An 11,386-nucleotide genomic window follows, 5' to 3' on the forward strand; every position below is an offset into this window, starting at 1 on the left:
CAAAGATGGAGTTACACTGCCAACAAATATCCTCATTTTGACATTTACATCACCACGTGCATCTGCCACCATCAAGGCAGGTTATCTAAATTGCAGGGTACGGCCGTACATTCCAAACCCTCTTCAATGTTTCCAGTGTCAGAGGTTCGGTCAATCAAAGACGTCATATCGTGATTCCCTGACATGCTCATTGTGGTGGCAAAGACCATGATGCCTATGAGTGTGAAATGGGCCCACATTGTGTCAACTGCAATGGCTCTTGCCCATCCTACTTTTGTTTGTGCCCTAAATGGTTGGAAGAAAAAAGAGGTGCAGTGTTTGAAAATGATTCATAACATTACTTATCTTGAAGCTAGAAAATTGCTGTCTTTGCTGCTGCTCTTCATTTCACAACTGTAGTGGGAGTGCAGACAGATTTATCTGTGCCTTCAAGAGAATCATTCTCAAAACAAATTAAAAGCTTTTTGATCTCCATGGTTGAAAAAGTTGATGAATCAACTTCTACACCCATCTCTGTCCCTTCGATACATTTCAACAAACCCCAATATCTACATCCTTTGGTTCCAGCTATAGGCATTTCCTCAGATACATCTTCTTCTCCCACCCCAAGATGCAAAACAATCATTCGTTCACATCCTCAGTCACTGGAATCTCCTTCCGACAACAAAGACCTGCCCAATCGACCCAGGGCAGGATCCATGGAGGTCGACAGACCTCCTCCGAATAAGGACAGTAAGGAAAAAAGACGTGGTCGTAAACAGAAGGGTTCTCCAGCCACTTCGCCTACCCGTCATTAAAAATGGCCACCTTGATACAATGGAACTGTCGAGGTTTACGTTCTAATCTGGATATCAAAACTCTGATTGCTTCCTACCATCCTTATGTCTTTCCTTACAGGAAACATTTCTGAAACCTGCCAATACAGTCACCTTTTGGCAGTTTTCTTTGTACAGAAATGACAGGCTGTGTGATGGACGAGTGCATGGAGGGTGGCACTGTTCATTAATCAGCATGTGCCCACCCTGTCTTTGTCACTCAACACACTCTTGGAGGCTGTAGCCATCCATGTTTCCTTGGATCATACCATCACTATTTGTTCTCTCTACCTGTCACCTTGATGCTCTCATTGAACAGTTGCCATCTCTCTTTGTAATCCTGAGGGACTTTAATGGATATCATCCCCTCTGGGGAAGTCTGTTATTGATAGGAGGGGTTGCTCTGTAGAACATATGTGCTCTGATCACAACCTTTCTCTTTTCAATACTGGTTCTTCTACTTATTTTCATGCACTTAGTCAGTCCTTTACTGCTATTGGTATCTCAGTTTGCTCTCCTTCATTGTTCTCCCATTTTTCATGGAGGCAGTGATCATTTTCCTATAATTTTGAGAGAGACTGGCCATGGTAGATGCCACCAAACTCGTGTGCCCAAGTGGAAGCTGTTTTTCCTGATGCCTGGCATCAGGTTATTGTCCTACCTTTCTCTAAGCCTGGGAAAGATGCCAAGATTCTTTCAAACTACAGTCCAATTGCTTTGATGAGCTGTCTCTGTAAGACCTTAGAGAAGATGGTTAATTCTTATCTTGTTTGGTTCCTCGAATCAAAAAACATCCTCTCACCCACCCAGTGTGGATTACAACAGCGTTCCATCTTGGACCATCTGATTTGACTAGAAATGTCAATCAGAGAAGCCTTTCTTAAAGGATAACATCTTGTATCAATATTCTTTGACATTGAAAAGGCTTATGATGCAACATGGAAGTATGGCACTTTGCAAGACCTCCACATATATATGTGTTACATGGCCACTTGCCCATTTTTATTTAAAAAATTTTAATGGACAGGAGATTCCATTTCATGTGGGTTCGACACTTTCTCGTTCTTTTCTACAGGAACATGGAGTCCCTCAGGGCTGTGTTTTGGGTGTCACACTTTTCAGTATAAAGATTAATGCCATCACTAAACAACTCACTCTCACTGTTGCAAACAGACTCTGTGTCGACAACTTTCACATCTCATGTCAATCATCAAACATCAGATATATTGAGAAGCAGCTACAAACTGCCCTCAATCATTTACTGAAGAGGACTACTGCAAATGGCTTTGATTTCTCTATCTCTAAAACCTGTTGCATGCACTTTTGCTGCCAATGGAGAATTCACCCTGATCCTGAACTCCATATTGGTGAAGTTGCGCTGCTTGTGGTCTCTGAAACCAAGTTCTTGGGGCTTATCTTTGAGTGTAAGCTGACCTTTATGCCACACATTAAGCAGCTATGGGTTAAATGTTCAAGAGCACTGATCATCCTTTGTGTCCTCTCTACCACCACTTGGAGAGCAGATCGATGTTCTATGCTGAAGATATATCGTGCTCTTATTTGATCGAAATTCGACTATGGATCACTGGTCTGTGGCTCTGCCAGACCCTCAGCCTTAAAGATGCTGGACCACATTCATCATCAAGGACTTTGGCTCTGCACTGGGGCTTTCCACACTTCCCCAGTTCAGAGCTTATACATAGTCTCATGAACCTTCTTTGCACCTTTGCCATTTGCAACTGTCTTTACTATATGCTTCAAAACTTTGTTCCTTATCAAAGCATCCCATCTGGGAGTGTGTTTTCCTTGTTCGGTGAGCCATACTTTTTCAGAACAGATGATCTGCCATTGCTCCTTTTGGCATTCGTATCCAGGTGTAGTTGGATAAATTGGGTCTGTTGTTGGATAATATTGCAGTATCTACTGGTCAGCCCACCCCACCATGGCTTATTACAGTCCTCAAATGTGACCTTTCTTTAAGTCTTCTGAGAAAAGCAGATTCTTCCGATGGGAAGTACCGTCTTTTATTTAATGAACATCTTTTGAACAATCCATTCCTATTGATACGGATGATTCAAAATCAGATGACTCTGTGGGCTCTGCCATGGTTTGTTATGGTTTGGTGGTTGTGCACAGAATCCCCTCTACAGTTTTTGTGTTCACTGCTGAACTGTGTGCCATTTCTCTTACCCTGGATCACATAGGAGTTAAGCAGTACTCAAACTGCACTATTTATACTGACTCGCTTAGTTCTCTACTGGCCCTGGAATCACTTCACATTGGTTCACACCCTGTTCTCGCTGCTATTCAAAACCGACTGGCCTATTTCTCTTTAACATCTACTTCTATCCAGTTTTTCTGGATACCAGGCCACGTTGGTATTCACAGGGAATGAGCTTGCTGACACCGCAATTAAGTCTGTCTGCTCTGGCACTATCACTGCTGTGCCTATTCCATGCATGGACTATGGTCCTGTATTCAAGGCTCAACTCCGTGTCAGCTGGCAGTCGACTTGGAGTGAACAATGCAAAAACAAGCTTTTCCAAATAAAACCCTATATTGGACTTTGGCCTTCTTGCTTCCGTAAGGATCGGAGGGAGGCAGTTGTTCTAACTAGACTACACATTAGTCACAGTTTTTTAACTCATCATTTTCTTTTATCTGGAACTGATGCACCAGTGTGTAGTCTATGTAACATTCAGATCACAATAAGCCACATTTTACTTTCTTGCCATCGTTACGACTCTCAATAACGGCACCATTTTAAACATATTCTGTCCCAAGGTTTGTCCATAACGTTAGACAGTAATGGTTACACTGTCCACCTTGATAAAGTTTTTAGTTTTTAAAGGCCATTATTCTTTTTACTGTCAATTAAGTGTTTTAATTTATACATTAAACATTTTTTAATATGGTTCCATTCTCACAGTCTCTCTAGTTCGATTTGAAATTAGGAAATGGTCGTAACATTAAATTAACTCGACACCAGGACCAGAAAGGCCAACTTCAGGTGACTAATGCTGCTGTTTGAACTACCCGTTTGTCATCCTAGCAAGTTATTATTAAAATTTTGCTACACGTCTTTTAAAACTTTTATTCCTTTACTTTTTGAGAATGGCCATAATGACACATAACTCAGAACCAGGACCAGAAAGGCCAACTTCAGGTGACTGATGGTGGTTCTTCTACTTGCGTGTTAGTCTTCCTGGCGGGTTATGATCATTACCATTACAACTTCTCAAAAAACTGTAGTTTTTCTCTTAACGTTGTAGACTAGATGTCAACATTGGTTTTATGCTATTTATGTTTTCAAACTCTGTTTTGTTTTACCTTCATTTCCTTTTATGAATTTTACTACATTTACTTTACTTTTATGTTTTTATGGGATGTTTGGGGCAGATAGCCTAGCTGCTTTGTGCCGTAAAACACTAAATCAACCAACCAACTGTTCCAAAAATGTCTTGGATACTTATTTTCTAATATTAAAAATTTCTCAACCTTTAACTGCTTAATGCCATTACTCTATAAAAGAGAGGTTACTGGATTTTATCCATCTGTTGCACTCTATGTATGTATGTAACTGAGACAGTTACAAGCATTGAAATTTTTTTAAAAGTCCCGAAGTTCTCTTGACTTTCCTTAGAATATGCTCACAATCTCTCATGAAGCAAATTAGTTAAATAAACTTAGGTTTGTAGAATTATATTTTCTGTTATTGAACTAGCTGTACTGGTGAGGAAGATTTCCAGAAATTGTATTTTTTATCCTGATCAAAATTTTGCCTTTGTTGTTGCATGATGCGAGATTGTATATCTACACCATTGTTTTGCCAAAATGTGCTTTTCTTTTTCAACTGGTAAGAAAGAAATACTTTTGTTAGTTTTGAACTTGGAAATTATGAAGAACACTACAGTTGTAACACTGTAAGATTTTATAAGGGACATGTCTAATGGTTTCAAATAGAACTGTAAAATTCTTCTACATGATAAGGGCCACATCCTTCATGCTTGGTTCTCCATGTTCTATCACAACATTCCAAAGAATAAAGAAAATCTTAAAGTATCTCAGGTTTTAGATTAGAACTTTGTTATGGGTGTATATACAAAATTAGAAATACAAACAGTATAGGTATCTACAAGAATATTAAACTGATTTAGCCAGTGCATAGCAACAGACCAAAATTTCTTGAAAGACACAAAAGTTTTTGAAATTTTTGAATAAATATTTGTAGGTTAACACATGTTCAAAATTTAATGCATTTTACTATTGTTGATACACCATAATGATTGAAGGGAATTATCAATGAATTTGATCAGCAGTGTTCACATACCAGAATTAACTAAAGAGCTTGTCTTCATCAAAAGTTTGGTTTTGAAACACTAACTTGTCACAAATTTGATAACCCGAAAAGGACTCTCAAGTGAAACCTGATATCATTGTCTTTTGCTTATGTGTATAAAATCTTGTTCCACCTTGTATCAAAAATAATGGCAGACTTTTATGATACTTATTGTTAGATACATACCAAAAAAGCTTCTTTGTAAATTTTTTGTGACATAAAATTATAGTTGACTACATACATTTAAATCAAAGCTAAGTTTATTTAAATTCTACTTTGAAGAACATTGGTTTTACTATAAGATAGTGTTACAGTTCTGAAATGTTTTAAGGCAACCTGTACAATTATAGCTGGGCGATTAGTGGTGTTTACTAATCGATTAATCAACAGGCTCATTAATCATCTATTCTACTTCCTTTTCAGGAAAAAAAAAGGTGGGGAATGTTAGCCTCATGAATTATTCTAAAATGGTGCCTATCTTCCTATTTTAAACATTTCTATTCCTTTTAAGTGTTTTTCAAATTGATTGTTGTGTCACATGATAGATATCTTAATTTGTGTATTTTTTTTGCTAGAAATATTTTGACAGAGATTTGTTTATTAAACATAGTGCCTGGCAGCCATGAATGGCCTTTCAGATACTAAGTACCTGGCAGTCCAAATATTTGAACATTGATAAGCTGCAGTCATATCTCACTTGACTTATGAAATGAGTGATAGTAAATTATGAGACTGCTTTGTCTTCAAGCTCCAAGAAATTATCTCGATAAAATTCCTCACTGTAAAAATAAATATTGTTCATGATCCTCGTTTTCCATTGATTGATGTCTGTGTTTATTTGTTCAATCTGCCAGGAACATTTCTCGAAATACTATTTGGTCATCCTTTAAGTAATATTCAATTTTAGGTTCAGAAAAAGAGAAAGGATTTCAAATATTTTTAATGTTATTTAATCAATAATGTATATTCCATTATTATTAATTACTTTCTGCCAACAATTCAGAAGCTTCTTAATGCTACTTCTATAAAATTCTTTGGGTTTGGAGGAAAAGAATGTACATAGGGTAATTCTGACATCACGTGTTTCAAGCTCTTTTCCATCAAGGTAGTTCTGCAAACTTTGGAATGGATGGTAATTTGATGGGGCAAGGTCTGGAGAATAAGGAGGATGTGGAAGTTTTTCCCAGTCTAGCTTTTCACTATCTGCAGATGTGATCCTTGCTGTATAGGGCCGTGCATTATCCTGGTGTGACACAACACCTTTACGACTGATCAAAGCAGGCCTCTTTTTTTTCTTCCAGTGCAACATTCAAGCACTCTTACTGTTGACATTAGAAGTCTGACATAATCATTTCATTGAGTGACAGCAACTTAAAGTGGATTACACCAACAATAACTGACCAAATGCTTAACAAAACTTTCCTAGGGTGGAAGTCCATTGTGGGCTGTGCTTTAGCCAGTTTACTTGCACTGAGCTATTGTCTGTGGCGATTAACATTTTTTATAAAATATTCATTTTTCATCTCCAGCCACTAACCTGTATTACTTTAAAGAAAGTGCAGAAAAGTGCAAATGCCCACTCTTGCTCTAAGGTTGGCTTCTGTCTAATTATGGGGGACCCATTTTCCAAGTTTTGAACCTTTCCAAGCTGTTGCAGATGGCGGTGAACTGTTGAATGGGTTGAATTAAGCTTCTGTGTTAGTTCTTCAACTGTTACAACACAATATTCATCAAGTGCAGCCTGCAGCAAGTTATCATTAAACTCGATCACTTAAGCTGTAATCACGTGATCTAAACTTCTGAAACCACCTTCAATATTTTCTTTCATTGAGAGACTCAGGACTATAAATACCTTGAATGTTTCGTGTAGTTTCTGCTGCACTACTGCCTTTTTTAAACTCGTAAAGCATTATATGCCTGATGTTCCCCTCAGACACATCCATCTTCATAAGGGTTTATTTAAGTATTTGAAAAAGTGGAGTTGGATTAGTTTCTTTTATTTGTTTGAACATTTTTATGCACGTCCTACTACATATTTTAGTCATTAAAGCCTTCTACAAAGACAGAAATGATGATGCACTTTCTATATTAAATTTTCGGACATTACTTATGGGATCACCTAATAGATACCCGTCAGTATCTAATTTCAAAATCACGAATATTGATGAAACTTACAATCTGATTATATATATATAAATGTATAATTTATGATAATATTGTTTTTTGAAATTATTATTGCTATTTATTATTATTTCCCACTAGTACAGCAGTAAGTCTAAGGATTTACGACGCTAAAATATTGGTTTGCTATATAAAAACACACATCATTATTATCACCAATATTACTGTTTGTGAAAATTTTGGGCTGCTTTATGTCTAACTATTACGTAAAAAAATATATCTGGTATTTTCTACTTGCCAAATGATCGTACTGTTAACTACAGAAAAAAATGCACTGTGGTTGCCATTTTGTTCGTTTTTTGTATGAAGTACAATGATCTCTCAGTCGTCTTCTGGTAATTAAGTAATAAAAATGTTTTATTACCATCGATAAAATTAATGTTTTTTAATGCATATCAAGATTGAAAGTAGGTTAATTAATTTGCTGGTTACCCAAATTATTTGTTTATTTCTTTTGAATAGTATAAAAAATAAAAATAACATTCGATAAAAATAGGGATATAAGAGTACACGGTATATCTATTATAAAAGTAAAAACATTAACGTTAAACAAAAAGCCAAACATCGACAAACTACCGTCACTGAGCATTAATCAATCTTCACTTATGGTGACCTCTTTGTTGTATACCACACACAAAGAAACAACTTTTCCAAAAAAAGGATGCAATTCGGGACTCGAGCGGCAGCTCCGTGTCTGTTTTGCTAGCGCACTTTCACCTGTCTGTAATACATCTTCTGCTAAGATATTTCGGACCAGGTGGTTGAGTCGCTCGGCTCGTAATCTGAGGGTCGCGGTTTCGAATCCCCGTCACACCAAACATTTTCCCCCTTTCAGCCGTGAGGGCGTTATAATGTGATGGTCAATCCCACTATTCGTTGGTAAAAGTATAGCCCACCAATTGGCAGTGGGTGGTGATGACTAGCTGCCTTCCCTCTAGTCTTAAACTGCTAAATTAGGGACAGCTAGCACAGATAGCCCTCGTATAGCTTTGCGCGAAATTACAAAAAAAAACATCTAAAACAACAGCAGATTATGGCCTCCCTAATGATTATTTTTACTACCAATTTCATTCCAGAGCCGAACGCCTGTATTGTCACACAGCCAATACTTCTTCTAAAATAACCAGCAATATTTCTCTTCCAAACACCAGTGGGTAACCAGAAACCGACACGAAACAACCAAGTGCCTACAAAGTCACGTCTAACAACAAGAACGGCCTGGCATGGCCTAGCGCGTAAGGCGTGCGACTCGTAATCCGAGGGTCGCGGGTTCGCGCCCGCGTCGCGCTAAACATGCTCGCCCTCCCAGCCGTGGGGGTGTATAATGTGACGGTCAATCCCACTATTCGTTGGTAAAAGAGTAGCCCAAGAGTTGGCGGTGGGTGGTGATGACTAGCTGCCTTCCCTCTAGTCTTACACTGCTAAATTAGGGACGGCTAGCACAGATAGCCCTCGAGTAGCTTTGTGCGAAATTCCAAAACAAACAACAAGAACACGTAGACAACAGAACTCATGGAAACTTCACAAGAGACTCAGACTATAAATCATCAAGTGTGACGACTCCACTTCCACAGACAGTCTTTTCTTAATCTGTCAGGAAACATAGACACGAATTGCTAAGAATAGACTAATCCAGGCCGACGAAGACTGACCAGATCCTCCATGAAACTGCATCCTCCTGAAACCCCTACGGATCCACGCAAGGTTATAACCTTTCGGAATAAGCCATTCTTGCGCGTGATCGATCTCAGACGAGTCCAATACTGATCCCAACTCACCGAACTTCATGGCAACTATTGAAACGTCAAATTTCTTCTAAACTGGATATATATATAAGCATTTGTGTATCCAGAGCATTTATCCATGAACACTAATACATATTTTTCTTTCACAGCTTCATCCAGGTACGTTATGGCCATGAAAGTGGGTTCTCTCGAGGTATTCCCCCCCAAAAGCAAAATTTTTATTGAACTTGGGATCCACTGATATCAGCCCTGAAAAGGTCCATCTTAACGTATGTTTAAAAACAATTGTTAAAACCTAAAATCTTTAAGTGTTTCTAACAAGGTTAAGGTTACTTTCATACCAAACAGAAGTGGACATACTCGGCCCATTCCTCTCTACGACAGTCCATGATGACAGATAATACGGATACTACATACTATAAGTCACGGGTACTAACGATAGAAGATGTCCCGTCTTTCTCCAGTGGTCAAACAACCATCCAACCAAGTTCCTCCGATTCCTCACAGCTTCTCCTGACGTCCAGTAAAAACTTTCATCAGTAAACATATCACGGCAAATTAAAACACTTAATGTCAAACCTCTTTAATGCTTGATTATGCAGTCGGATGGAGAGAAACAGTTTCTGACCGTTCCTGACCTAAGTAACCATGTTGTTGTTGAAAAAGGAAGTAAATTTAGGGATGGCTAATATCAGTCCTTTACAAAAAGCAATGTAAACAAGATAATAGGAATGATATTTACACCATCCCTACATAATAGCACAAGGATATAGTGTAATAAATTGTTAACAGACAAAAGTAGTATAAATTCAACTCAGTTGTGATTGAATAAGTTATATATATATATATTGCTACATGCTAATTACTGCCTTTGCTATTATACAGGGGAAGATGTAAATGCCATCTCTACTGTCTTGTTTACACTGTTTTTGAATAATTGGTTTTAGCCAAAAGTGTTTCAGAATCAGCTATACGATTTGTTTGTTTGTTTGTTTGTTTTGAATTTAGCGCAAAGCTACACTAGGGATATCTGTGCTAGCCGTACCTAATTAAGCAGTGTAAGACCAGAGGGAAGGCAGCTAGTCATCACCACCCACCGCCAACTCTTGGGCTACTCTTTTACCAACGAATAGTGAAATTGACCATGACATTATAACGCCCCCACGGCTGAAAGGGCGAACATTTCGGTGTGACAGGGATTCGAACCTGCGACCCTCAGATTACGAGTCGAACGCCTTAACCCACCTGGCTATGCCGGGCCTGCAATGACTTTACATAAAAAAACATTTGATATTGCAAATTTTCATTTATATTGTGCTGTAACGAGAATATCGTATGTTAATTCTTCATTACGTGGATAAATAATGAAGTTGGAATACACCACAAACAACACTTGACCACACAGCAGAAATCATGGCACAAATACACCACAAACAACACTTGACCACACAGCAGAAATCATGGAAAAATAGGGAAACTTGAAATGTAGTGCAAAACACATTTAAAAAGCAGAAGTGTACCCGGTTTTGCTTTGATTAAAATAGATTTAGCTTTTTTATTTTTTTTCACAGTGTTATTTTTATTGATTTTAATTAAAATATTTAGTAAGGTAAAGAACTTATTTTGATTTGTTTTTGGAAAAAAGAATTACGATTAATACAATTGATTTATTCAAAACAGGAAATTTAAAGCCATATCCATCCGAGAAATGCTAGGTACTCTGTTGGTCCAAGCTAAAATGACTTTTAAAAGTTAACTTCTTTTTCTTTTTTTTTGAGTAACTTTATACATATCAATGGCGCCGTTTAACACCTACCTCTGTTCACCTCACTGAATTATGACGTTCCAAAACTATGAGAATAATCTCTATACCATAAATAGGTTAACTCTCACGAATCTCAAAGAAAAATATAAATACCACTAGCTAATCTTTAATCTGTGTTTAGATCTCTACTGAGAACTCAAGAATACTGAAGTTCAAAGTTGGAATCCAGTTCTCTCAATGGTCATCTGTCATTTATAAATTCCACTGCCTCAACGTGTGAGAGAGTCTACATCCGAGTTGCTATCACAAAACTTGGAGATTGTTTAAAATGATACTCTGATCCTTGATGAATATGATGTATCCCCAGCCCCAAAAATGTCCAAAGTAATTGATTAAGCTGAAAACAAAACTACGCTGCACTTCTGATTCTTCAAAAGAAGTTGAAATTGAACAACAAAGCTTATGACCTTTCATTCACAGTTTATGGATTTGAATTTTTGAGATTGTGGTTATTATTCTGTTTTTTACTTTGAATCAGTTT

The sequence above is a fragment of the Tachypleus tridentatus genome, chromosome 10 (assembly GCF_004210375.1).
Source record: "Tachypleus tridentatus isolate NWPU-2018 chromosome 10, ASM421037v1, whole genome shotgun sequence".
Taxonomy (NCBI): domain Eukaryota; kingdom Metazoa; phylum Arthropoda; class Merostomata; order Xiphosura; family Limulidae; genus Tachypleus; species Tachypleus tridentatus.